General features: G+C 33.9%; 1 protein-coding gene across 3 annotated transcripts in view; it reads right to left on the bottom strand.

Annotated features, from left to right (window-relative positions):
- LOC115440145 (chaoptin) overlaps positions 1-22,654 on the bottom strand; it is a 76,115-nt gene extending 53,461 nt beyond the window's left edge. For 2 of the 3 annotated variants that reach the window (XM_037441005.1, XM_037441007.1), the window contains exon 1: positions 22,340-22,654. The gene's annotated coding sequence lies outside the window, so the exon portion shown is untranslated. The remainder of the gene's footprint in view (positions 1-22,339) is intronic. The other variant, XM_037441006.1, reaches the window with a different exon arrangement.
- Positions 22,655-22,875: the final 221 nt, after the last annotated feature.

Here is a 22,875-nt window from a genome sequence, read left to right as displayed (position 1 = left end):
ACACTTCGCAATTATATTAGCAACATTACAAAAATTTAAGCTTCAGAGTCCATATCAAAAATCCAGATTTAAAATATGTTTACTAATAATTATATCTTTATTACGTTTAATACAAACTTATTGAAATAGTTAGACTAAGCCTCAGTCATTCAGAAAATTACGAAACCGCAAAACTCAGCGCCCAAAACTCCTTTAATGGCTTAAGAGCGTTTACGCATCCGCGCGCCGTATGTCTCAAAAACAGCACTTTTCGAAGGAGATAATATCCATCAAAACATTATTTTAAAAACATATGAATTAGTAATTACTATAGAAAATTTTGTTGTCTAAAAAGTTAGTAGAGAAAATTTTTAGATTTATTGAGTATTTGTAAATTGTTTAATGATTACTGAACAGAGGTTTTCAAATTTGCGCTTCGAACGTCTATTTCGAAGCTCAAAATATCTTAAACCACTAAGGAACATAACAATATGTTATTTTTATCTAACTAAAAAGATCCTGAAGAAAAAAGTTAGTAGAGAAAAAATATCTTTTTATGTTTAATTCATGAGAAATAAAAATTCAAAGAATTCGAAAATTTCAGAAATGTTGGTCATTTAAATGATTTTTTTTTATCACTATATCTTACTTAATTGAATATAATATTGGATTACTATAATAGAAGAACATCTCCTTAAAAACATACAATTTAAAAATTCAACAAAATTAGTTCTGTTATTTTTCTATAAATATTTTAAATACCACTATAAAACGCAACGCGCAAATCGTTTCAAATTAGTCCGCCTTGAGGCTTTCTAGAGAGAGGACGTATCGCTCGTCGCTCCGGCCAGACTCCAGTTGGCCTTTGCTGTGCGTAGAAAAAATAGTCACGTGTATACAGTGATTGCCACATCTTAGTACTTTAGTAAGTAAAATATTTTTTTCTTTAATGAGTGACAATAATTTTAGTAGTTACTATAAATTATTATTATGTTTCAGACACAATGGGAAGTAAAGCTATTTCTAGGCAAGAAAAGGAAACGCAACAACGCTGAAACTTCGGCTAAAGCAAAAACTAAAAGATTGATGTAATAATGTTATAACATGCGTCAGTAGTTATGGTTGTTGCTTTTTTTACTCATTAAACACTTGAGCAACAGTTACTCGAAGGAAAAAAATGGAACCTTAAGCTAAAAACAATTAGCCCATTGAAATGTTACATGAGCTTTGTATTTTTAGAGGACCCAATATTATTTTTAGAACATGTGTGGGGGGTCAATAGAAGCTTAATCTCAAGTTTGTGAGGTCGCCCTCCTTGTCCCCTGGCGCCATCATGGAAAAAGGGGTGAAAACCCTTTTTTCGCGATATCTCGGAAACTATGCGTCTTACATAAATTTTGTAAAGTCATAATTTGTAGCAAATTGTTTTGCCTACAAATATGTTTATATAACTTTTTGCCATAAATTAAAAATTAAAGAAGTTATAAGCAAAAATGTGAGAAAATGTTTATAAAAGTTTTCTTTTTTGCTCTATAACTTTTTTTTTACATTTTACAAAAAAATTACCTCAAAGTAACTTGTAAGTGATCTTTTGAGGAAAATTGTTCCCTATAATTTTTTTTTATTTCATTCATTTAAAACGCTGTTACAGCGCTCCAAAGTTTACCGGGTTCGTCAATGCTCATGAGAATCCGGTCGAAACAAAATGTTTAACTTATTTTTTGTTTTTTTTTTTTTTATTGTAAATATATTATTACAATTTTTTTGTTAAATTCGTACAACTTTACTTATTTATTCCTAACTCTTTTCTTTGCCATAGAACTTACCAAATTTAACTTATCGAATGTTATGCAGGTAAAAAAGGTATGAGTTACCATTTGGGGATAAAGGAGAAAAAAAAACATATTTGCAGGCAAAACAATTTGCTACAAATTATGGCTTTACAAAATTTTTGTAAGACGTTAAATGTTACGACGAGTTAGCTAAATGATTGAAATTAGCTGCAGAGGACAGGATGCAAGAGGACGCTAGAGAAGAAACTGATAAAGATGTTGCCTGTAGCGATGTAAAAGACGGTATTCCCATACTTACAGTCAAAGCTGACTGCTGTTGGTCAAAAAAGTACAGAACCAACTATTTTGCTTCATCGTGTGTCGCAAATATTATGCAAAACTATGGATACAAAACTGGTAAATTGTTATACATGTATGTACAATCGGTCGATTGATGATCGATGTCACTGAGAAGCAATACCTATTAAAAAAAAAAAAACTATCCAAAAAAATATAACCAACTTCCAAAAAAAGAAATCTTTTATTTCTCACTTTTTAGTTATACATCTAAAAATGACATCTCATTACATACACCTTCTGACTCAAAATATAAATTCCAATATGTAATTTCTAATGACTTAATTTAAACTTTCAATACGCTAAATATTAAAAACTGCAGATCTATGGAGTAATTATGTGGTCCATTATAAACATCGTAGCACAGTAATTTTCCTGATTTATTGTCTGATTACGGAGTTCTGGTGCCTATCTTTCGGCTTCATGATGAGCTCCACTTTACTAAAGGGTACTTTCTAAATGCAAATGCTTAAATTTTTTAAGCATTTACATTTAAAAAGTGAAAATAACAATTTGTAAAATTGCCGTTAAAATTTGTTAAAAATGTTTATTTTCTTTTATAATTACAAAATGATACATATAAACTATTTCATGATGAATTCTTATATATTTAATAATAGAATTCTTCATTTATCATAAATTCATAAATCATAAGTTACATTCCAATTAGATAATTAAAGCGAAAAGATCAAAATTGGTTGGTCTGACTATAAAGATAGCCGACGCGCTAACTCTACGCACACAGCTACGCAACGGCTCTGTGTGAGTGAATTTTGCGAAGAATTACCTATAGTTGACTTCACGCGCGGCACGTAAACGCTCTTAACGACGCGATAAAAATGATTTATTGTGCAGCAATTAGAAACGACAGCGATTTGGTTATCACCAGACGGAGAATTTCAACATTCATTGAATTTAATTAAGAATACCTAGCTCACTACATTAGTGGAGCGGCATGGAACGTGGATTGTAAATCGAGATCCTTAATTCCATTCGTTGGTCTGCTAATAGAAATTTGCTTGATTTCTCGGTTAGAAATTACAAAAACTTGCTTGGGATTGGAATTTGCTCCCGATCTGTTGATTAGGCCCCCTATCATACTTTAGGACTCCTAATATCATTTTCAGCTACATGAAGTCCAGAACTCTCACATTATAGGATTCCTGATATCATCATTATTATTAGCTACATGAAGTTGCCAGCTGCCCAAAGGCCACCCTTAAGGCGATACCTCAAGGTCCATTTTCATACATTTTGTTTCGGCTTTAATCTGGGTAACTAAACAAGTATTGGCAAGTAAAGAATTTAAATTCACGTCTAGTTAGTGATTAGTTCTCGCAGTTGAAGAAAAATGTAAAAATAATTAATAATCATGGATATTTCTGCCTTTAAAATTTCGTCATATTAAATTTTAAAGGCCGAAATATCCATGATTATTAATTATTTTACGTTTTTCTTCAACTGCGAGAACTAATCACTAACTAGACGTGAATTTAAATTCTTTACTTGCCAATACTTGTTTAGTTACCCAGATTAAAGCCGAAACAAAATGTATGAAAATGGACCTTGAGGTATCGCCTTAAAGAATTCCAAACGTTTCTGTCAAAAGCTGATTTGAACTCGGTGAAACGTAGAAGCACTAATTTCGACTGACTACCCTTTCGAAGTTAATGGGTAAGCTGAGTATGTAATATAAGTACTATAATATTTGAAACTCAAATGAAATAAGAGAAAAAGGAAATTGGACAGCTTTATATTTAATTCAATGACATGTTTAGATTATTCTAAATAATTCAGTTGCGTGCCTTTTTGCCTTGATATAAGAATTTAGGTGTTACGTGGGTTGCCATAATATGAATAATTGATTTCTCGCAGAAAATCAAAAAGGAATGTCCGACATCCCAAAGGAACGGTTCCGTCATCGGAGGAATGAGCCTTGACGTTTTCAATTTTTCATCTCGTTTCAAAGGCCTTTGTCTCTGAGGAATTGTAAAAAAATCTAACATCGCTCGGAAGCCTTTTAAATTGTTCGTGCTTCCAGGGTATTTATAAAAATATATTAAATACTTTATACTGTTGTTGTTCAGTTTTGCCAGCTACGGTACAAAATTAAAAATGCGATAAAAGAATTCATATAAAATGATAATACATATTTTTCATTTTGACTTTTTTTTAAGCTCAAGGCTGTATGGATTTTATTCCTTTAACTATAAAAAAATATATTATCATAACACTGGCTATCTTTTATTTTACAATTTAAAAATAGAACGTGCACATAAAAACCTATAATCCCATGACCCGTGCCGATACACCACCGTGACAGAACCGAGGTCAATTTATTAAGGGCCATAAATGTTACGGACGAGTTGAACTGGAGGTTAAACTGCAATAATTCAGATAATTTCACTAAAACCGACCCTAAGGGCATTACTACAGATTAGTTTGTAGCTCAGCAAATTACCAGCTCATGTTACGGATCCCTTTTGATAGCTTATTGATTTTGGTATTGAAGTCTGTTCTGAAAGTAATTATAGAGGATTTATTGGATAAGATGGCGGTCCTGTGATTTGATTTTTAATCTTTTAATAGAATTATGTTTGTAATAGATTGCGAGAATGGAATATAAGGTTGTTGATAGTAATATGTCGTTCCGAATACAAGATAATTTGGCCAATATATTTGTAATTATACTTTGTAGGTAGGAAAATATAGGAAATCTGCATACCTAAGAAGTTCTCTACAGGAATTTTGAGGGTGTGTGAAGTCTACCAATCTGCACTAGGCCAGCGTGGTCGACTAAGGCCTAATCCCTTGCAGCAGTAGAGGAAGGCCGTGCCCAGCAATGGGACAGTATATAATACAGGGCTGATATATTATATTTATGATTATCCATACTGTTAAATACAAATATCAGATAATAATTAGGCACTATATAAGTTGCAAGTCATGTGGATATTAGGAACCATAAACTTAACGTCCCATAAGACCAAGGTTCGAATAAAATATTTTCAGAGCACAGAAACTTTTGCCTCGATGCGGACGTGGTACCTAGAATACATTCAATTCCAAATAGTATTGCGACCAACTTAGGAAACACAATTTACTTACCCTAGAAATTTCCTCTTAATAGAAACAACATTCAATTCCTTATAAAAACCAGTATAATATCCAATAATAATATTGATTTGATAAGCGACAATAGCCTAGTTGGATGTGGAACGGACTGCCGAGACGAATATCCGCAGGTTCAAATCTCAAGGGCACACATCTCTAATTTTCTAAAATTATGTGTGTATACTTTATGAATTATTGCTTGCTTAACGGTGAAGGAAAACATCGTGAGGAGGCCTACATACTTGATAAGTTCTCCATAGGAATTTTGAGGGTATCTGAAGTCTGCCAATCCGCACTAGGCCAGCGTGATAGACTAAAACCTAATCCCTTTCAGTAGTAGAGGAGGCATGTACCCAGCAGTGGGACAGTGTATAATACAGGGCTGATATTATATTATTATTATTGATTTCTGGTTTATCTGATCAATTTGATTGCTCAAATTCATCATCAAAAGGTACAATAATTGTATTAAACTCCTTTAAAAGATTTACCGATTTATAAACGCAGCAATCATCGCTGAATGAAACGTAGACTTACGCTAACGATCTCGAATTTACGTCGGATTATTTAAATGGATTTGATGGATCGTTGTTTTTCTTCAAACCTGTTACATTTATCGAGTAATTATTTATATGTTCACTTACAAAGTTAACAATTTCTATATATATTGCCTGGTTTCATAGCTGTTTATTATTAAGTTTGTTCCTCCCTGTTTTTTATTTAAACACAAGTACATGTTCATAGTTTCTAATATTTCTGATATAGTTCATGACATAATAAATGATAAGTGTGATGACATCGCTAGTCTTTTATTTTTTTTTACTGGCGTCCGTGACAGATGTTGGCCTGCTTTAAAAAAGCGATAAAATGCTAGAATCCGAGTATCTACACCATCTGTACCATCCAAGGACCCATCCGAAAACACATATTTTTTTTACAAATAAGTCTAACTTTTTCGGAGGAGTTCAGTGACATACACACGTACAGAAGAATATATTATTAATTATGCAGACATTAAAAATACATTCTGTTGAATTCACATTTATCTAACGCGGAAACTGTCAAACGACCAAAGTTAAAATCTTGTGGCTTTGGTCGCAGCTCCGTCCGTGTGAAAAGGTTTTTGCGGGATAAAAGTCTTGTTTATATTTTCCCGGGCTAAAATGATATCTATACTTTAAGTTAGATCTTTAGCAATACATTGCTGAAAACTGCATTAAATTCCACGTAGTAGATTTTGCGTGATGCGTGCATAAACATATAAGCAGACGGGCAAAAGTTATAAAAAAATTGTTTTGACTTCTGTTGCTCTAATAAGGACCCTCCATATTAGTTTTTCTTCAATATCTATAATGGACAGACATCAGCCTGTTACAATTTGATTATAATATGTAAAGATTCAAGATAAGATGATCTTACATTTAAACTAAGATTTGGATGTATGAATCACTTATATAGCCTATGACATGACACGGACCATCCATCTGAACTATCTTCCCTTTCCTCTCCCAGGATATGTTATCAGTTCTAGTAGAAAAACTAAAGAGAATTTATGTTGGATTTTGTCAATTTCTTTAATATGTAACAGTCGTAATAGTAATGGCCGCTGACGTCACATGCAAGTATGTCGTCCCTTTTCTGTTTTTTGACAATCTCTCCTACTACCTGATTTCTATGGCATTTAACTTGTAGATTTTTCACCAGATTTCAATGATTTCTTCTGTTTTAGAAATTATATGACGTACGTTATAAACAAAAATGAGTTAAATACACGATTATCTGTCAAGGTATGACTAATGATTGTTTACCTTTTTATTTACCAATTAGTAGCTGCGGTTAGATATAATAGACCTCAGATGACGTAATTGTCGTGATACATTAGTGAGTCATTGAGAACGCGACACCAAGTTTTCCTCGTCAACTGGTCCTTGCTTGGGTCAATTATTAAAATTATACTACAGGTTCTCAGAAATTGACACAAGTCGATGGAAGTATTTTTCTAGTCGTGGGATGATGGAAATATTTTCTCAGTCGTGAGATAACATAAAAATCAGTTATTATCTATATCCTACTAATATTATAAATGCGAAAGTTTGTGAGTATATATGGATGTATGTATGTTTGTTCTTCTTCCAGGAAAAAACTACTGAACGTATTTGGATGAAACTTTACAATAATACTGGTTATACATCAGAATAACACATAGGCTACAATTTATATTGATCTTGTGTAATTTGGTTATAATATAACGATAGATATAAAGTAAGTCGAAAAAAAAATCCCGGAAAACTTCTTCACGCGGCAAAAGCTAATTAATATATAAAGCTGAAACATTTTTTGTTTGAACGCGCTAATTTCACTCTAATATCACGTGCAGTTAGGTCACATTTCTGTGTACGTAAGAATCTCCTCAAAACAGTAAGATTACTCTATAAATTACAATAGTCCGAATGACATTCCGCTCACTTAACTAAGTAAATATCTTATGGGATTAAACAACGAACCCGTTCAGAGTGTATCCGGCTTACAAGGGTCCCTCTGATATATGCTGTAATTTTGTAAAGTCACAACAGACACTTAAGACGGCTTTCGTATCCTTCCTTGTCTTTCGTTGTTTCTTACTGTGGTGTCCTGGCCGTTTTTATTCTATCCGAATTTGGCCTCTATCTGCCAACTTCGTTCAAACCAATGATGTAATTTTAATTTAAAAAGTACATAACACATCTTCTCAGGTTTAATAATTGCAGGAATATAAAAACTCAATTACGTTAATACATCATAGTACATTGAAAAATAATCTGAGTTCAATGTACTACGGTTTGCTAAAATGATTTACATAGTTGGCTTTATTAAAGTCCGGTAACTCAAGGCATTTTTTCAGTGATGAAAATAAAAAAAATCACTGTCCGGTCAGAACTTTGAACAAGAGACTTCACCAGCCTTACAGTCTATATGTATCCATGGTCACCGGGAGGGGGGTGCAGGGTGTGCACGTGCACCTCCCTATTTGGAACAAATCACAATAAAAATATCTGAATGACAATAGGATCGATTTAGGTTTTATTATGGTTTAGCATAATATAAATACCCGTGCGACTTTCATTTGAAATAAAAAAAATATGATGTTGTGTAGTACATACTATATATAGCGTGTAGATACAGATGCACCTCCCTAAAAAGAATCCTGGCGATGGTCATGTATATATCGGTATTTAATAAGGCCATAATGACTACAGCCCATCGTCAAAATATGTTCCAAAAAATACTACAAACGCTTACGTCTGTTCTAAAACCGACGATAAAATCCCTTATAAATAACGCAAATACTCCACTGTCTGTTAGCGGTAGGAGCCTAGACAACTAAAGAGTCCTAAAAACAGTCTGGCACTTATTTCTAGGCTGTCTACACTTCTAAGTAACGACGTACTTGTACCCAAGCTGTTAGTGACAGCTATAAAATTTATAGCTCGGGTCGTGTTAAAAGAAAGAAATTCATGAAATAAATAGCATTGTGGAGCACGTCCCTTTGTAACTTGACGTTCCAAACAACGAATTCGAAATAACAGAAAAGGTAAATATTCAATTTGGAACAAAATAAATCAAATAACAGAAGCAACCGTCCGCTGCTGCGAAGTTTTCGAGTTAAGCCCAGCTAAATTTATTCAACAACTTGCTTAATCTCGGATGTCTTTGGCAAAACTGGCTTCAATTTTCGAGTCGCATTTATAGCTTGCAATTGCGGTGAACTTGAGCGGCGATTCTTTGTCGAAGGCGCAAATGACTTTTGATTTATTCAATTGAGCGTGGAACGGATTGTGTATGTCAGTTTCATTTACAACACTTTTAATGTCTCACATTTTTAATAGGCTATATTAGAAGATAGTTTAGATTTTAACTTCTTAATGAAAGCAGTGGCGAAGTGTCCCTATAAACAGATTTCCACCGGCTTTCCTTTATGTAGAAACTAATCATCATCAAAACGATTAGCAGACCGTATTAATGTATTTTAGTACCTTATTGCTGTGGCGGGTTTTCTTCCCGAAAATTCACCTTTGGCCACTAATAGACGGGCTTTAACATTATTGCAGGCAGTTTGGTAAAACGTAAGAAAATAGACACAGTTTCTAACTTTACAGCTAAAGAGGTTCTAGAAGTTTATTTTCTCAAGAAATATAAAACTCCGCCACTTGGTTTTATTATAATCGCCAGTTTATATCCGAGGTAATCTTATTTAATGCAAGAAACAGTACTATTTCTTAAATATCGGTTGCTAAAATTGAATATTTTGTTAAACTACGAGTAGTTAAGTTTGCCATTACTGGTCTGTTTTTATGTACTGCTAACCTTAAAAAAATAAGGAAGGGAGAAAGGTGGTGGAACTGCGAAAATGTCACATTATTAAACGCAAGTTGTATCTTATACAGTGTTATTACCATTATCTGTTTCAGCGGCATAGTTTTCTTGCTTTCGGACGACCACTGCACTAAAGTCTCGGATTCGAATCCCGGGTCGGGTAATGTAATTATTGAATTTTCCTACCAGCTCCAAGTCTTGAATTCTGGCATTCCTCGTAAATGAGAATATGCTCGCTCTCTATTTCATGGGTTAAACGTAAAGCTAGCAAAATGTCACTTCTACCTATCCTTGAAATGGTAAAAAGTCGTGATGATATGTATTATCTCTTGTTAAACCGGACTATATACTATAGACAACAATGTCTACATTGTATCTCTACACAGGTCTCTATACACTGTAAAGTTTATGGAGCGGAGGTGATAATAGGCTGACTCAGTTTACAATGAATCACGTAGAAATCATGCGATTATTCTAGGGCGCAAATAGGCAATCTTGAGTCATGATGATAAACGATGACCCCTCACGAACACAGCTAGAAGAATTGTGAATGCTTTACTATCCTTTAAGAAGGAGAAAATGTTGAAGAAGTTGACAACCGCGAAGTAATAATTTTAAAAGTGATTATAATATATTTTAATTATTAAGTATGCATGGCTAAACCATTTACTTATACCTCCGGTCTTGCCTGCTTTATTTCTGAAACACTATATTTTCTTTTTAAGATCAACACACTAAAAAGGCTACAACGTTCTTCTCATTAAATAAATACTACAGCGATACCCTAATTGGGAATGAATTGGGCTGCTAAGACGAGGTCCGCGGATCCAAAACCTAACACATACCTCTGACTTTTCAAATTAATATGTGTAGTGTTTAGCACGCGCTTTCCTTAATGGTGAAGGAAAAACTGCATACCTAAAATTTCTACGTAAGAATTTCGAAGGTATGTGAAGACGTATCATCCGTGGATAACGAATATTTTCATCAAAATCCTGATTTTAGTTTTCTGATTTTTTCATCATTTTGTAGTTAAATGCGAATATGATCCGTGCCTGAGTGTATTTCTGACTAAAAGTATAATGTTGTCGATGCGACGAATTCCCTTAGAGTAGTAATAGTGGCATTAGTGGGTGTAAAATTAAATTTATTTTTTATTGTTATTTATTTTGTTCGAAACTTATACTTTTTTAATTTACATCTACAGTTCAAGGAACTTATTGTAAATTATTATTTCCATGTGGTTTAATTTAGGAACGCAATGTCAAAATGACCCTGTATATATAAACCTTTACCTTAGGCTACGAAGATTAGAAACTTGCATAGTTATTAGTTACGTAAGAGAACTTAAGGTCGACCGGCAATACTCTGCCGTGACATGTGCGTTAAGAGAACTTGAACTTTACGTCATTAGAATAGCACACAATTTAGTTTGTAATATGTGCTTGCTATATTATGTTAGTTATTTTTGTCATTGTCATTTACATTACAACATACCATGTATTTTACGTCGTTGTATGTATTTTGTAAAAGATTTTGCACTATCATGACGACGAAATAAAGTTCTATTTGTTATGTCTTGGCTTTAACTATGGATAAAATGTTCTCACGGTTGGATTGTCGCGTGACTTAATGTTTTATAGATAGCTTCGGTAAATGCGAAATATAGATTTACTAAACTACTCAATATCTGCCATGTTGGTGGATGATTAATATTTTGAACTCTACTCTACATTTTTTCCGGTGTCATCATCTTTAAAAACAATATCCAGAACAATACTTGCTTTTATTTGCCTACAGAAAACTAATATATCGATCGCAACAAAATTAATTTGAATTTAGAACAAACTACGATCGGTATTTTGTTCGAAACAAAATTAATTTGAATTTCAAAAATAGAACAAGCAACGTTCGAAATTAATTTCCCCTGACAATACGTTAAGATATCTGCACGTTCAAATTATAGATGCAAGCAACAGAGAAATTCGATCAAGTTCTAGAATGGTTTCCGTCCATTACATACAATCCAATACAACTTCACATCACAATATGGATTTAAATGTAAATGGCCAAAGTTCTATCAGTTTTATGTTCATCGAAACAATGGAGAAAGTAATAAAAACTAAAGTGCTATTAAAATACGTTGTACATGGACATTAACCAGTTTTATAGCTATATTTTTTTGTATTTAGGTAGGAACTGCCTTATTATCTACTATGATACATGGGACATTTCATGAGAATTAAAATGATGTGACAGACATTCAAAACAATTTTTGTGTGAAATTCATGCGAGTAAAAGTAACACAATTTTATTATTTACTTGAGGAGACAATGGTACTAGGAAACTCGAAATTTTTAAAAAGCAATGTTATATTATAAAATAATAATAGCGACGATAGCTTAGTTGGGAACTCAATCATCTCTAAAGAGAAAGGTCCTTAGGTTCAAAACCCAAGACCTCTGACTTTTCGTAAGTTATGTGTGTTGTTTATAAATCATCGTTCGCTTTAACGATGAAGGAAAACATCGTGAAGAAACCTACATACATAAAGAATTCTACGATAAAATTTTAGGGTACGTGAAGTCTGCTAACTCGCACTAGGCCAGCGTGGTGAACTAAAACCTATTCCCTCTCAGTAGCCAAGAGGGCCGTGCTCAACAGTGTGACAGTATATAATACAGGGCTGTAGATAATTGTTGGAATATGTAGCACATATAATAACAGATTATTCTGAGTTATTACAACTTATTTACCTACATAATATTAATAAACAGATTGTCCACAAGTAATCTGTTTTAGATCGTCATAAGTGCAAATGAATGCTTGAACGTTCTCGTTAATATTTAAGCATTCGTCAAATTAATGGCGTTTGATTTTCGATTATACTTAGGCCTTTGATGATGATAAAAAGGAAGAAAGAAATAAGTAATATAAATATACAATGATTGAGCGATATTTTAAGTGAGATAATAATAATTAGAGAAAACACAGTCCAAATATCCAGTGTTAAGAACATGCGACTATTTTAAAACGAATGCTAAGTACATAAAATAGTTGAAAAGTGACTGTACAATATGGTTTAGTAGAAAAATAATTTCAAATTAATAATTCGCGAGTTAGGTAACTTCAGAACAGCCAAAAAGGTAGGTTAGTTAGGTTAGGGCTTTTATTGTCCTCACCGGTGAGGATCGCGACGCGTTTCTCCCTTATTACTTATTCAAAAATACATATATACATCATTTTATTTCTTCTTCCCTGCCAGCGAGCTGGCTTCTTTGTTTACTAAGTATATTTTTCATTTATTTTATTTTCAATATAGATTGTCTTTATTTATATAAGCTAATCTAATTAAGTAATAATTAAATGTTCTCATGTACCTTGACTTATCATAAGTGCAACCATGTTCGCCTACGTGATGAATAAAGCATTTTTATTTTATTTTAAAAGATTAACGGATATGATAATGAATTTCGTATATTATATTTGTTATTCTCAAATGTATAAAAATGCTTGATGTAGTTTTCCATTGCCAATCACGTTTGTAAACAAAAACTACGTAACTTTTTATAGCTAACACCTTGGTGAAGAAAATTACCAAACCTTGGATTTTGTATGAATCATTTTCTACGACCTTATATGACTATCAAAAAGGTATTAAAAAATATTATAACTGAAATGACGACTGGAATTATTTAACATAGCATTTCTAACAAGCCTGTATGTGTAGAAAAATACAATAAAATATTTCTCAAATTGACATGATTTAGAACACAATCTGCTATAGATAATAGACACAAAATTTGTATGTTTTTGTTAATAATATTAGCATTTACAAAATGTCGGGTTTTCATTAATTCGCTATCAAACAAGCGACTTGCGCGCTCGCTATGAAGTTAGCGGCAAGCCCGCTGCGTTCTCTTCTCACTGTGAAATCGCTCGCAATTCGCAAGTATGATATGGTTGTTATATAATATATACTGGTGGTAGGTCCCTCATATGTGAGAGTCCGTCTGGTTAGGAACACCGCCATGTCTATTTCTACCGCCAAGCAGCAGTGTGTAGTCACTGTTGTGTTCCGGTTTGAAGATATTGTAGCCAGTGTAACTACTGGACATAATGAGACTTGAGATCTCACGTCAAGCAATATTTTGTAATTCAAGGTGTTGGATGTGTTGGTGTTTCTACTGTTTATGGGCGGTCATATCGCTTACCATCAGGTGAACGGCAGGCTCGTCTGGTCATTCAAAGCAATGAAAAAAATACGTTTTCTTGCTTTTTTTCCTTATTTATATTTACGTGTATGTTAGGTACGCCCCGTGTCGACATCGCATACTATTTTCTGCCAAAAAATCACTGTCGAGAAGTCTTGGCTTCGACCGTGAAATCTTTTTCCGGAAAGTTCCACACGCACCGTGCATTGTTATGGGCTAAAGTAATCTATTATATATTTGTGTTCAAAAATATGTTTATGCAATAAACAATTGAATTACTTTATCATAAGTATTATTTAGATTGGTCTTACAAATAAAAAAGAATTAAAACTTATTTTAAGTCACAAATATTGAGATAATAGTCATATCCAAATTATACTAGACAACGCTAAATCACAAAAGTTCTTAGTTCCATTAACCGTTCAGTTTAAACGGGGGTAAAATGTACCGCGCTCAGTAAATCTTAAAGTGGGTTGAAACTGTCAAATGCATTTTTACTCAGCAATAGTACGAGATCAAGTCGATAAACTGACATAGTTTTGTAGGTCAATATAATTTTTATAAATATTTCACAACAAATTGATGGATTGACTTTAATATTAATAGCTTTATGTCGTTACAATTTAATGTTATACCAGAGATTTTCAGAGTTTAATTTGTGTTCGAAATAATTCGTTTCCGATTCAATAATTGGTATTGCATTTATTTTTAAACTAATTATTGTCGGCGGATTCTCTTAACTTTTATAAATGCAGGGATGAGCAATTCCTTTGCCTTCTGATAAATGCTTAACCATTTCATAGACTTTAACAATACTAAAAATACCTTTAAGTTATGAAGCTCATAAGTCCAAGTGATTTTAGAGATTCTAATGTCCTTCAAATTAGAAAACAAAAGCGTGTTCACTGTTATTTGGTAGTAAGAAAGAAAATTCGTAATTACCTACTTGGGCCCTACTGCCTCGGTGGCGTAGTTGTACTGCATGCGCGGTACAGCAGCGCTCTGAGGTCCTGGGTCGAATCCCGGGTCGGGCAAAGTGATATTTGGGTTTTTCTGCTCAGTATCAGCCCGGAGTCTGGAATTTGTGCCCGATATGGCGATAGGCTCGCCCCCTATCACATCATGGGACGGAACACACTTGGCGAAAAGTGGGTGCCATGGTTACGCCTCTGCATACCCCTTCGGGGATAAAATGCGTGATGTTGTGTGTGTGTTGTGTGTGCCCTCCTGCCTAGCCAGTAATCTCTATCCCAAGGAAACACGATACAATACAAATACTCTTTATAGTAAACATTTTTAAACAGAAATCTAATAAGATTGACCAATTTCCTTAAACCTATAGTGTACAATAGGCGGCCTTATCGCTACCAACGATCTCTTCCAGGCAACCTTAGTATGGAAAGAAACTTAAATCACGCCTATACAATAGTGTTGAACAAGAAACAAGCAAACAAAAAGAAAATACAAAATAAATCCCAATGAATATATACTAAATAGTATGCTAATAATAGGGTAGTAATTTGCGCTATGTCATGGATAGATACTATTATTTTTTAAATAGCTACAGAGTTTGCTTATCTTATATTTTAGCGGCAATTTTCAAACATTGGATTGCTTTGTACAATGAAAGATCGGTTATAGAATTTCTGGTATGAATAATTATAAGAAGAAGAGTGTGAAAATTTAAATACTGATGATTGATGGTATTATTATACCTAAATATTTGTAAATTTAATAATACTTTAACCTGTTAATAAAACTTAAGTACGTGCCTTAGCAAAAAAAAAAAAACATAAGGTCTAAGAAATAAAGACCGAAACGGAAAGTATTTAGGTATTGGACACGATATAATTTATTGTCTCGCACGTGAAGAGAAATGTAGTGTGAAGAGTTTTATATGTTCCTTAATAAAGTTTCTCTTAAGAGAGTGGCGTCTCAACAAAAAAGAATAGTAAAAAAAAACATATATTATATTCTCTTTGGAGTAACCACGAAAGTTTTTGCCAGTTGTGTTTAAAGGTAAAATGTTTGTGACAATTTCGAATGCAGACGAATTTGTAACCGTTAATTTGACTTTTAAATTTCGAATTAGATATTAGAAATTATATCCAAATGTTTATGAAGGCGAGTCACTTTATGGTAAGTTATCATCATTCAAATGAACCACACTGATTATTTAATACTAAATTTTATCTACGCCTCCGCCTGCATGAATAAGTATTTCAGGATAAATATTTTCCCCGGATAAAAAGTAGCTTATAGCACTTAGTAGTAATGTAGCATCCTATCATTGAAAAAAATAAAATTTGTTTAGTAGTTCCTGAGATTAGCTTTAGAGGAGGCCTATGTTCAGCAGTGGACAGCTGTAGGCTGATGATGATGATGATGATGAAATTAGCGCGTTCAAACAAACAAACTCTTCAGCTTTATGATATTAATTAAGAAAAATAACTGGCTTTGCATTACGTTCAACTATTAATATAGATTAGAGAAATGACGGACTTTGTACTAAGTTCAACAGTTTCACTGATCACACGAAATACAACCATACTCTACAGTTCCCAAAATCCATTTTTATTTGACATACGCCCACATAACTTTTCCTTGTCAAGTTTAATTAATCCCATCATGGGTACAAAGTGCCGAGCATAACTCACTGTGGTCACGTATGCCCGCGATAATTGCAAGCAATTTTAATAAAACGCAGCGGGACTAAAGGGCAGGTGTGAAGAATTAGCTCGATGTTTTTATTGCAACGGGTCTGATTGACCACCTGTCGGCTCTCGCAGGGTTATGAATGGTATGAAATATGAATGGTTTATAGTGCATGACCGTCCTACTGATATTTATTCAATAAGGAGCTTGACACAAATTGAAATAAGGGACAAAATGACTTATATCTTGTTCTGTATTACAAGAGTTGTCTGTTGACGTGGGCTAATCGCATCGCCAACTTCCTGACTCCGAGCTGCGATGGAAAAACCCAGTCATCATTTTTGGCCCGACCTCGGATTCGAACAGCACAATAGTCGTATCGCATACACATGCCACCGAGGCATTTATAATAAATATAGCAAAAACATTATAACACTTCCGCACAAAGACCACTGACAGTAACAAGACATAATAAAACCGCTGAACTGGGATAACAAAAAAAACTATTTTCGAACATAAATAGATACGATCCCGTTTTATTGCCGCCGCCGTTTAGGCTCAATCGCTGTCGTATATTGTCTATGGTAAGTAAACAGATTGTAATAGAGACGTATCTGGAACATAGAACCTCTTTGAAGATTTGTATGACAGAACGCGGTTTTTTATGTGTAACGGTCGATTTTTAAAAATAGAACTGTTGCTATGTTCGGACCGATTTCAACCAATCAAAGTAAAGTTTGATTTGATATGATTATTGATTAATCATTATCAGTCACGGGATATGTTGAACAAACCTGTTGGGCCTGGTGGAAGTGACCTAGATAACATGCTTAGTATGTTAACTTATTTTGTTGGTGGTAGGATATATTTTATATCCGCCCGGATAGCGAACACCGTACACAAGGTGTTAAAACCCGTCATAGTGGCCCACGTAAGTGCGTCGCGTTCCAGGATCAGCCTGTATATATCCAGTTCCAAGTCGACATAATTGTTTCTACTGCCGAGGGGTAATCATCTATCGTCAGTCGACCTTCTATTAGAGGGGCACTTTGCCGTGCTTAAAAAAAGTTTATTTTTCCATCGATGCAATAATAACTTTTGGAATTGTTGCTTAATTTCGGACTTAAATGGATTGTACATGATAAATTGACATCTTGGCTATATTTGGATATCGGTAATTAAACGTAGATCTTTCTCAACTTGCGTTTGTCCAACCCCAGTGTAGAGTTACGAAACGTTCTCTTTCATAGGATCAATCGTCTGATTAACTTTGATTTCCTTTGTTGTGTACAATTCGAGGCGAATCGTGTTAGTCCCAAACATGCCTTGCCCAACTTCGAAATCTTACCTTCCAGTAATCAGCTCGTATACATCAATAAACTAAACATACATCACGCATTTATCTCCGAACGGGTATGCAGTGGCGCAATCAGGGCACCCACTTTTTGCAAAGTTCCATTCCAAGATGTGATAGGGGGCAAGCCTATCGCCATTTCGGGCACAAATTCCAGATTCCGTGCTGATACTTAGCATAAAATCCCAAATATCACTTTGCCCTCGGAATCGAACCCAGGACCTCAGAGCGCTGCCATACCGCACATGCAGTACAACTACGCCACCGAGGTAGTCATCATTAAGCCATGGTAGGTAATATAACATACCAATTATCTTCTATAGAAAACCAAATAATACTTCCTAATTATTGTCTACTTTAATTAAAAAATAACTTGACTACAAATTAACTCTACACCTCGCAAACCGAACTGACGAATATAAACTTCCCCGTTTCGGCATTAAGTAATTCAATTTGCGCGTACGAAGCCGTAGACATAAACTAGTTTAATGTAATTAGAGGGAACGGGCTGTGTAACGAACTGTCATCATTGTCTGGTGACGGCTTGCTCATAGAACAGGTCCGTAGAGTCGAATATTCGTTTGCAGTTCATATATTATGCTCCTTTTATCTATAGAGCGGGTTGGTATGGTCGAATATTTGTTATTGGAGTGCACATATGCTTATTTGCTATTATACGCGCTATCTATGATGTGTGTAAGCAATTGGCCAATTCTTTTTATTTTAAAGGTATTTTTTTACATTTTTACATATACATTTAAAAAAACGTGTATATAAAAATATAAAAAATTAATGACCCTCCGATGACAAAGCTCAAGACCCAGGCCACCGGCGGTTAGGGATTCAAAGTGAGGAATCTCTCGTGTCGAGCAATACTGCCCTCAGCATCTGGCATTCTAAGTAAATTTATTATTATGCATTTTTGAGAGCATATCAATGCGACATGCCTTACATTTCTTTACAATTAGTATTTGTAAAATGTGATAGTCAATTTCTGTTTTATACGCATGAGACAAGCAAGGCACTCGCCTATTAGTCAACCTATAAATATAATAAAATATATAATATAAATAAGTATAAATAAAAAAAAAAACCTCACGACAATCTATAAGGCGAAAAATAGACCCCCCCCCACTTCCCCACAAAAAAAAACAACTTTAATTTATCGCCAAGCAATAACAAAAATAATCTTTACCAGCGTTCTTTTATAATACGCAATACATTACTCACATAACACTTTATTAAGTAATTGCATATATAATTCGTGTACCTTAAGATCTTTGACAAAGCCGAAAATGCCATGTTATTTGTCAGACGACACGCCAGTAGCAACTACTGTAATTATGGGTAACAACCTATAGTTAACTACTTTAATTATTTATAGATTAAAACAAACTTGGGCTGCCATAATTTATTGTGAATTAAATAACAATTTGTTTTGTTTAGCATTTTTTACAACTATAATTTATGTTTAGAGTTTAAATTTCAGACACAAAAATAATTAATAATTTGAGAGCCAGGTTCACGACTTTGAGTAGATGATCAAATACAACAGTCATGCTGATAACTATGTTCCTAAATAAAATATGTTAACTAAAGGAGTACCAAAGCGAAACACGCTTGAGGCCTAATCTACAGTTTCTCGCAGTGCCGGCACGTCCGAAGTCGAAAATCTTAAAAGTACTTGCGTTTGTGTCTCGCAAATTTTATTTACTAACAATTATTAATTTATTTACAACTAGCGACCCGCCCCGGCTTCGCACGGGTGCAATGCTGATACTAAATACACTACAGAAAAACTGTGAACGTTGTATATAAAAACATAGCGGCCCGCTCTGGCTTCGCACGGGTATAACATAACAAAATAACAGTATTTTTCCACTATTTAATGGATGTTATTATACATATAAACCTTCCTCTTGAATCACTCTATCTATTAAAAAAAACGCATCAAAATCCATTGCGTAGTATTAAAGATTTAAGCATACAAAGGGACAGAGAAAGCGACTTTGTTTTATACTATGTAGTGATAACCAAAAGCGTTTTGAAAATAGAACATCAGTACAAATTTAAATATTTAAAAATTAGAATGGAATTAAACTATAAGAATTATTGTTAAATCAATAAAGTATTTTTGCAAATCGATTCACTTTCGTCTTTGCGCTTTAGTAGAAAGTGAAACTTCGATATTCGAACTCACGACTCATTTACATTCCGGTTTGTCAGAAAAAATTACGTGTACTGGGTCAGGTATGTGACGTTACCACGGTGTCACTTCTCACGGCGTCGTCGCTTCCGAACGCTAAGGTCAATGTTCGCTATTGTTTTAAATTTAGAAAACTGCTTAATGATGGGAGGTAGGAAGTAATTAGAAATCGTCTAGAGGTGGTTGTTGGAACGGCCCTGGATTTTTCTACATCGTTAATATATTTTATTTTTAATGTAATTATTGTGATATGTTAAAACGTTTTTATTGTATTTAAAAATACCGCATCCTAATCAAGTTATAGGCCTATATCATAAATAGAAAAAACACAATAAAAAGAAAAAAACGAATTTGAATATCGAATGGAATAGGACTGCCATATTTCACACACCATTCAACTCATATGATTTCCCAATCTCTACTTTACACGCTATATATGCTTTCTCGTGTGTTTTTAACGTGTAAGCTTCACAGAGCCCACTATAGATTGTACCTAAATATATCCATCCCCAACCCGTATTCTAACCCTTGTTACGTATATTGACAGAAGTAATCGCTGAACCTTCTATCGTCTTAGCTTCGGCCATTTGATTAATTTTCTCTACCTCATTAAGGAAAAAACATAAATAGGTTCATGTGCTCATGCCTTGGTCTTTGAAGTATAGACAGACGAGCAACTAGAGTAACACCTTCTACAAAGCTCATATTTTTCCCATGGTGTGATAGGAACAGCTTAGTACTACATTGGGAACGAATTCCAAATCCGGACAAATGAGGGTGTTCTTAGATTGGAATTAATAAATTTTCCTCAATTTGGAAATCGAACCTAGAATAAAGAACAAAGCATGTTACCACGGTTCACTAGCCAGATACACTACCACTAGACCAATGGAGCAAAAATAATATGACACCATTAAACATTAACTGTAATTAAACTAAATGAGACTGACTTCGAATAATATTTGACATAAAATCACATAATTTGCAATCCCATTCTAAAGTAAAGTCAACGCAAACGTCGTTTTTACCACCTCTGTGACGTCATTTCGCTCCCAGTGATATAATCCCGGCAGAAATTGCTATAAAAATATATACACAGTTCACAGAAGTATCATACATATCAATGGTATTGTACTACTAGATATAAGAACCTGTATTAAATATACCTTGTTTCATTATATACCTATCCATTATAAAAAAAAAACTAAATCACAATTGGTCCATTCGTTCGGAAGCTAATATGCTACAAAAAATTACTAAGATACTGTTCCATATTGAAACTTATAATACCCCTCTTTTTGCGTAGAGGATAAAATATACGTATTGTAAAAATAGAGAAAGAGCAACTCTATTATGTCTGTCAGGGCGGAGGCGGCTTGAATACGAAAAATATATTTTCCTGTTCCCATTTTCGAGATGTATTTAACGTAAGGTCTTTAATAAAATCTCGAAATTTGACTTTGTAGTTATCTTATTTCATATTAATAAAAAAATATATTAATATTTAAGTTAATAAATTGTATTATTTTATTGAATGACTAATCAATTCCTTTTTTACGTTAAATAAATTTAAAAGGAAGAAGAAAAAGTATTTATTCTATAGTTGCAGGTTGTTAGGTCGTAAGTAACGTAATCATGTATTCCAAATTTGAATATGACTAAGTTTTAATTAATAAATCGAACGTGATTTTAATAATCGAACGTGAGTCATGACTAGTCGTCGAAAACCAACGGTAACGGTCCCCACCACACTCCCACCTTCGTTACCATCAACAATGTCAACATTCATTACGCAACAAGGCCTCGTCAAGTAACACTGCGTTTCTAAACAGGTTCTGGTGGATCTTATGTCCGGGGACTAGGGATCAGTTTCGGATGCACTATTATGTAGGATAGGAGGTTGCAATAAAGCTATTATGAAATGGTTAGCTTGTATGGCATGGGGCCCATAGATTTTTCTTGTTTACGTTACGCATGAATAGTGAAAGTGCAAGTTTTTGATAAAATTTAATGAAAGGAAGAGTAATATGAAACAGTATTGTAACTTTAAATCTTTGCAGAGTCTCTGCTACAACTAATTTCTATAGCTTTAAATATTCGAATTGTTTAAATTACGCACTTATTTTTAAGCAAAACAATGAAGACACTGCACATAAAAATAATGCAAAAGGTTATCGGAACGTGATTAAAATTTAGTAATTATCATCGAAGCAATTTTAAATTAAAATGTGGCTTTACTGGTTTATGCGTTGTATTACGACAAACAATACTTAGATAATCACACAACAACATAACTACTCGCTACGTAACAATAAATCAATTCAAAAAATCTTACCTTTATTTATTCCTTTGCCAAAAAAAAAAAAAACAAAAATAATCACTTCAACTGTGTCTGTCAAAACTCATTATCGAACGGGAATGCACCCGCCGCCCGTGAACTTGACGTTGAAGCGGTCCCGGGAGAGCGACCCCTGGCGGCCGACGCACAAATTCCTTTTTAAAAACTGGGCACACAGAAAAAAAAAATAAAGCACTCTTCTTTTCAAATTAAGAATATATTTTTAAATAGCGAACGAATTTATTTTCGCGCAGTATCGCGGAGTGAACGCGCGTCTACGCGGCAGCACCGGGCGCACTACGTAAATGTCAGCACAGTCGGCACATGTGCGGGGCTCGATTAGGCCATGCGCAGATTGGTGCGCGTTTTCCATTCGATTTTAATTCGTTAGCGATCTAAGTACAGGTCAGTGTTTAGTAGTGGTATTTTTCATTAGGTACATGTGAGAAGATAAAAATATTTTATTATTGAACACAAATTATGGGTTTTATAGGTTTAGCTATATTTTTTTAAAAATACGAATTAATATAGAA

Source organism: Manduca sexta, chromosome 21, assembly GCF_014839805.1.
Source record: "Manduca sexta isolate Smith_Timp_Sample1 chromosome 21, JHU_Msex_v1.0, whole genome shotgun sequence".
Lineage (NCBI taxonomy): Eukaryota > Metazoa > Arthropoda > Insecta > Lepidoptera > Sphingidae > Manduca > Manduca sexta.
Note: the sequence above shows the minus strand (reverse complement) of the source record. Positions and strands in the feature narration are given on the sequence as shown.